The sequence below is a fragment of the Urtica dioica genome, chromosome 4 (genome assembly GCF_054948205.1).
Source record: "Urtica dioica subsp. dioica isolate 48M chromosome 4, U.dioica_male_clone48M_v1_H2, whole genome shotgun sequence".
Classification (NCBI taxonomy): domain Eukaryota; kingdom Viridiplantae; phylum Streptophyta; class Magnoliopsida; order Rosales; family Urticaceae; genus Urtica; species Urtica dioica.
The window spans coordinates 3,149,535-3,157,519 of NC_142759.1; positions in this window are offsets into that span (position 1 = coordinate 3,149,535).

Consider the following 7,985-nt stretch of genomic DNA (forward strand, 5'->3'; position numbering starts at 1 on the left):
TGTATATATTTTAAGTATATGGCTTTTAAGTCAATCATCAATTATCATAAACTCAATTTTTATTTTTTAAAAATGGTATGGATAGTACCTTCGAATCAACATTTATAATTGAGACACAAAGTAAGATACACATAGAAGCAAACCGATCAGTTACCTCTCAAAGTTGCATGTCAATAATTCCCTGAGTTTTCTAACGTGATCTTTCTGGATGTAAAAGAACCATCCATCACCGGGACAGCTATACCATGCTCTCCACAAAAAAAAAGGTGGAGACTTGAAAGAAAAATAAGTGCCACCCATCATCCATATCAACTCCTTACAAAGTCACAACAACAAATTAGCCACAACAAAAATTACAGCTTAAGCCTCGTCACTATTTTATATAGCCGCGACTTGTCATGGCTATTATATAGCTACGGCTATAGTTTCAAAAATCGCAATTATATTATAACCCGCCGTCAAAGGGTGACTGAATAATCGTGGCAAGTCTCGGAACATTATGTCCCGCAATATGGCGGACAAATATATCGCGACTAACATGATTATGTTTGACCCCTGGAGTGATTATGATCTTCGGGCTGACCCTCGTTTAGTTTGTGATTCCTTATATTACCGACGAACATTACCATCTCAGTTCATACACATAAGAACGAAATATGATAATTAAAATGTGTCAAAAACAATATTATCAACCAAGGATATATAGAAACGCAATATTACCTTTGTTTGTAGTGTGGAGTATCTATCACTTCTTAAGCGGGGAGCGCGATTAGTGGAATCAGTTGTGATTAGTTGCGGCTATTTTTGGCATAATGTGGCTAAAACAAGTTTTGACGTAGAGAGCTTCACCAAATTTATAGCATTTACGATGTCTTGATATTTTCTATAAGCACTTTCGATAATTCATTGTCACTGCCAGGCCAATAGTATTTTTTATTAAATGCATACTGCATACAAAATCATATGATAATATATTCCAATAAATTATATATATGTTTTTGATATTTTCCCCGAGTTTGTTCCATCATCTCCAATTATTTCAAAAACATCATCAATAGAGGAGAACATGCAAATGTTGAGCAATGTCTCATGATGCGAACCGTTGGAGGATCACATGCACGTTTAAAAATAGTCACTTGATCGAGACTTCGTTCACTTAATATTTCACCATTCTCCAATGCTTCATAAAATTATAGCCTCTTATTTATTTGGAAAATACTCGACATCGTTACCACTAGAACATAATTAGCCACAAAAAAGTAAACCGTTTAATAGAATTAAGTAAATTAAATTTAGCATATTTTTCGTCTACTATAAGATAATTAGCCACAAAAAAATACTAACTTACAATTTATATGTGTATATATATTTACTGTGCAGTTATAAGGGAATGAATTAGATATTGTAATCGCTCTTTCATCTATAAGAATTGTACGATAACTAATTATATAGACTAATATAACTTAAGTAATTTTAACTTTTCTATATAGTCATATTTTCTTTTGAAAAAAAGTGGGAAGTTATGTTTAATAATTACACCAGAATTTCAATTTTTTTTTTTTTTTTTTAAATCCAGCCGTATACATTTTGATACAACTTTTCAAAAAAAAAAAAAGAAGTTATGACTAAATTTATTGCGTAAAAAACCACCAACTTGTATGAGCAATATTTATCACGCTCCCAATGTACGTGTGCCTTAACTTATATAATAACCAACTTGGGCCGTTATCTTAAGAACTCGCGATTAAATTCGTATTATCTTCAAATATAGTTTTAAAACGCATATAAAGGTGAATTGAATAGAAATAGTTGGATAACCAAACTTTATAGTATATGAGTATAATTTTTTAAAGTACAACAACACTGGCAAAAGAAATAATAATTAGAAGAAGAGTAATTAAATATATGAGAGAGTCTTTGCTTGTGTATGTCACACCTTGTTTAATAGTGGCACATTCGTGGCATAACCATTAGTAATAATAACCAAAACTAATGTGCCACGTAAGATCTGAGGTGATGAAATGGAGGGTGAGTTGGACTGATATTAGAATAGTAGATAAGAGGGCATTATAGCATAAACCGGGTCAACCCGAGAAGAAGTTTATGTTTGGGTCTTCAAAACACTTCACATTACCCTCGAGCTAATTTTAATAAAATAAAAGTACCTGTATGCTTTCCAATTTTAGCAATGTGGAAGACTTTGCATGGCTGATGATCTCATATCACTGGTCGAATTCTTAAAAAAAAATTATTCTCTTTAAAAGAAAAGAGAATATTGTATATGCATGTACGTGTGTATATATATATATATATATATATATATATATATATATATATATATATATCAATAAATGTGTACACATATTATAATTTAGTTAAATGTTTAAGTTTTAATATTCGCTAGATATATAATAAACAAACTTTACCAGATATATTAATTTTTTTGAAAGTAATAAATTCCTAATAATAATCGTCAATAATTTTAATTCTGGCTGTCATAAAATTTTTGAAAACATAAATTTAACTACTTTGCTGAAAAGTTGAAACTTTGACTATTTTGCTAATCAATAAGTTTCAAATGGTTATTTTGTACAATTTTTCCATTTAAAATTCAACTATCTAGTAATTAGGAACTAAAACCATTTAAGTGTCTGTCTTATGACAAGAGATAGAGATACTATGAAATATTAACACAAATTCCATTTTTAAAATGATGTAATAAAAGTTGATGACATGATTATATACAAGCGTATGACAATTTTTTTTTTTTACGTGGTTATTTAGCTTTAGCATTGCTTGAAACAAGTTTAAGAATGTTTCTTGTTATATAGCTTTAGCATTGCTTAAACACGCTGCAATTTTTATTTAAATTATTTTTGTTTTGTATTTTGGTTTCAAGTGGATTATTTAAACTTTTTTAAAATTAATTTTTTAGTTAATAATTTTGAAAAACTGTACACCAATCAATAGCTAATATCAAATGGAACTATTTGGACCTACACATTACTTTCAAATGCTATGATAGCTTATTTATACACTAAGGAAATTATACGTCGAATCATGATGAAGTTTTGAAAAGAATAATATACAGAAGAAGACGTTATTCTGGAATAGAAAGCACTATCGCTAACATAAAGAGAGACATAGTAATATGTACCTTTTGGTGTACTCCAACGGCTACTTAATTCAATGCATATGACTTTAAAGTCTCTAACCCTCATTTTGTATTTGGCTTTTTAAATATGCGTGTGTGTGTATATAATATAAAACTATTGGAAGCTTTAACAAGCCATGACTGAAGCTTTCTATATATAATGTTATGATCTCTCTAGTCTATTACCACCTTTCTTTTAATATTTAGCCTACTTATCTAGAAATAAATTATATTGATATAGCACTAAGGTTTGGTGGCCCTTCATTAACAAGTTATTAGGTGCTAAATGAATCAACGCAACTGATTATATATCTTGAACTCGCGCGAATATATATTATCTTCAAGTTCATGATCCAAAATGGGTCCTTGCACATAATTTGGTCACTTTTAAACACCCTTATAATGTTATTACGAAATATAGCTAGTGGTATATAATTTATAGCCCCCAATGCGCCGGTTTTTTTTTCTTTTGGGTGGTGTATCAGTGTATGTACATAATTGCTGGGTATTCAACAAAAGATTCAAAAAAAAAAAAAAAAATCACACTAGCAATACTCATCATAAATGAGAGTATGAATTTAAAGTGTACATCATTATGAAGCTCGATCATCATTATATTGTATCACCTATTGATGGGACTCTTAACCAGAGATAGAGTTATAAGAACATCAATTAGAGGGACTACTAGAAAGAAAGAAAAAAAATCTTAAAGGAGGTTAAAAGTTAAAACTTTCATGTAAAATAAAATATATTAATTAGAGAGTAAGATATATGGTCATGAAAATAGACTAAAAACTCATTCTAACCAAACAAGACACATTAATAATAGTCATATATCCATATAATCATGTATATTAAGAAAATAATATTAATAATATTAATAATATGTGAATAAGGCAACTCAGAATATGGTAAAGAAACCGACATGCCAAATTTTACTCAACATCTAGGTTGATGACCTAGTTTCTTTTTCGAGTACATGACTTAGTTAATTAAAGACTCCCCTTCAAAAATACCAAAATCCACTAAAAAATTAATCTTAAAAAAATATTGAACAATACAAAATTGGCTTCGGGCGACTCTCGCTCTGAAGAGGTTCCTTTCTATAACTTAGTCATGACGAATCGTTGAAAATCAAACAAACCTGGCTTCGAATGCTTATTAATAATTCTCGTCTTGGTTGTCCAGAAGCTATGTTTTTTGGAACATTTTGTTTCGGACATAAGTTTTTATGGTGATATTCAATTTGGCCAAATGAATAAGCTTTTGAAAATTTGTATACTGCTCCAAAGAAATCATTCAACCTCACACTAAAGAATGTCCAGATACAAAAAAAAAAAAATACAATTAAATGACAGATGATATGAAATAGCTTTTATGAAAATATGCGATTCTCATCTATCATATATTATAACCATATTAAACCTGTTTACAAAATTACTAATTAATTACAACATCAGATTACAGTGCCGATGCGGTAATGGCAACGAGCATGGTGGCCATATACAATAACTATAGAATATAAATTCTATGTCAAAGACTTGTAAACAAAAAGATCATGCATGGGAAATATTTATATAATCAAAGCTCTTAAAGTATATGGATCATGCAACCATTAATTATACTACACGGGTCAAATTTGTTATAGATGGATCAGTGAGGTCTTTAATCGTCATATAAAACGGAGTGATTGTCGTTTTATTTTATACCAATTCAATGTTGTTGTTGGTATGTGGATTTTATATATATATATATATATATATATATATATATATATATATATATATATATATATATATATATATGTAGACAAAATATGTTGGACGACACTTTGCGGTTCACCTGTGTGTCTTTTATCTTTCTTTCCTTCTTTTTATTAATCCAAATTGTGTGTTAAACAAACTATCCACGTAGCATATGTAAATGTACTATTTTATTAGTTTTTATAAATAATGAGAACACAAAGGTTAGTTCAAATAATTAATGTCATGCATTGCATATAGTTATGGGGAGAGACGCACACACTTATAAATATAAAGATAAATATATATTATATATAAATTAATATAAAGAGAAATGTATTAATAACACACCCACCAGTGTAAAGGCGTGAGACATGAGAATTATGTAGACATCACATCATTTATGAATGGAAATTATTAATAAATTAATTACCAAATCCAGTGAGAAGCATGAAGTCCTACTATAACTTCTTTAATTAGTTATATGAGGTTGCGCGCGAGCGTATAAATTATAAAATTAAGCATTATGCATAATAGTCGGTTTGGCTTTTTTTGCGTACATGTGTATATTATAATATGTGGTGTTGTATAGAAGGGGACAAGTAAAAATTATTCTTTTGCTTTTGTATTTTCTTTTGACTTCACTATAGGCTATAGCATACATAACGAAATTAAGACCAAAACTAATATTTAATGAAAGAAACGTTTGAAATAGCTAAATAATTTATTTGTACCAAACTAATAATTCAATAAAATATTAGTTATCACGCCAATTTATTATGATTAATTAGCATGAATCTGGGCTTTGATTTAAGGTCTATTGATTTAACATAGAATAATAATCTAGAAGAATTAGCCACAGAATGTGAAATGTGGTACAACATAAAATAAGCTAATAATTGAAGGAAAAGTATAAACAAGGGAGAGGAGGAACAAATTAGTATTTAAGATATTAAGTATGGATATTTTGCCAACAAACACAAAATGGGGCAAAATGAACCCACAACTCTGAGAAAAGGATAAAAAAATTCAAAGCCCTGCATTTTTTAACGTCGTTTCTTTTGTATGGGTGTCGTTTCCGTACATAAGGATCCAAAAATGAAGACATACCCACATTCTAATTGATAAAATAAAATTAAAAATTAAAAAAAGAACACTCGGCACTGAAGAATGTTGTTACGTGTTAATTACTCATTATATGGTTCGACAAAACAGTCTAACATGTCGTAATATGTATGAACATTTTGGCTTTCTCATACATGCAGTGCGAGATTGTTGATATTGTCAGAGTGCCTGATAATAAAATTTTCCATTTAAAGATTAGAGAATGTTAATATGTTATTCATGATAATTTACTTCTTTATTCCTCGAAGGTTTGTTTCTGGCTCGACCAAAATATTTTCAGGATTCCTAGCTAGTCATGACAGCTCTTTGACTTTTATATACTTGTCTCAAAATATTTGAGAGAGTGATTGATTCTAAATATGAGAGCATAAAAAATGTGTAACTTAATACTCATCAAATAGTGTGACCGATAAGATCTCGTTCTACCTCCATTCAGCGGCGGACCCAGAGGTTAAAACCAGGGGGGGCCAAACAAAATTTTGAGGTTTAAAAAAAAAAAAAAAAAAATTTACCCTAAAATTTTTGACTGGAGGGGGGGCCCAGGCACCCCAAAGGGTCCTCCTGGGTCCGCCACCGCCTCCATTAGTGATTTTTTTTTTCTTTCGATAAAAAAAAGTTGATTTTTTCCATTATAAATTGCCCCATAAACATAGGTATTATATTTATTTTATGCATTGTCGATTGTTATAGTATTAATTGTTTGACACTTGTTGTCGTTATAAATCTTATTCTAGCATACTGTATTATATTTTTAACAGATTATAAAATTGAATAAAAAAAATTACAAATTATAAGAGTATGAGTACCAATTTCTGTCCATCTCAAAAAGGTCACGTGGGTGATGGAAAAGAAAATTTATTGACGAATAATAGAAAACTTTAAAGACAAATACTCCAAAAATACTAGGCCTTTATATCTAATAAAACAAATCATATGAATCGTGTAAGTATACTTACATATTTATAAATATATATATATATATATATATAATAATCATAGATAATGCATATACATTTATAATCCGACATCAATAGTATCAACGAAATATCTCTAAATTTATTACACTGTCTCCACACCTAAATTTCTAATTAAAAATATTAAAGAGGAAAAGACAAACTTACTATAAAGTATAAACTGATTGATGATAGTGAGCTGTTTATACACCAATTTGCAACAAGAAATGAAAAGTTTAAATAGTAAATAAAGTTTAAAATTAGTTTCTATCTATTTTTAACAAAAAATAGTTAGAACTATCTAATTATTTGATGCTTAAAAGTTAAATTATAAAACTTTTGACTATTCTTCCTATAGAACTCTCGCTCAAATTGACCGACACTATCGCCCTTTGACGTGGGGTTATCTCTTTAACGTGAGGTCTTCTCTTATGCCATAGCAACGTTTAATTCCCAACCTTTTAAAAAATAATTTTAATATTGAAATTAATAATTTTTTTTTGTAAAGAAATACTGAAATTAATAATTGTCAGCATACTATACACATCTATTGGTGTAAGACTGTAAGTACGAAATAATAAATAAATAAAAAAACCATTTTTATTATATGTACACGCTTGAATAATATACTGTATTATAAATTTTGATTATTTTTCTAATATATGACTCTTTTCATTCGAGGTCTTCTCTAAAAAAAATATTTTTAATATTAAATTTAAATTACTTTTCTTCATTTCTTGTGATAGTATTTGTTTGTACTCTACTATAAAAAAAAAAATTTTAAAAAAAATTAAAAATCATATTTTTCTAATATCTGACTCTTTTCATTCGAGGTCTTCTCTAAAAAAAATATTTTTAACATTAAATTTAGATTACTTTTCTTCATTTCTTGTGATAGTATTTGTTTGTACTCTACTATAAAAAAAAAATTTAAAAAATAAATAAATAAAAAATCATAACTATTTTTGTTTTATTATATATATAACACACACACGCTTGAGCAGTACTCCC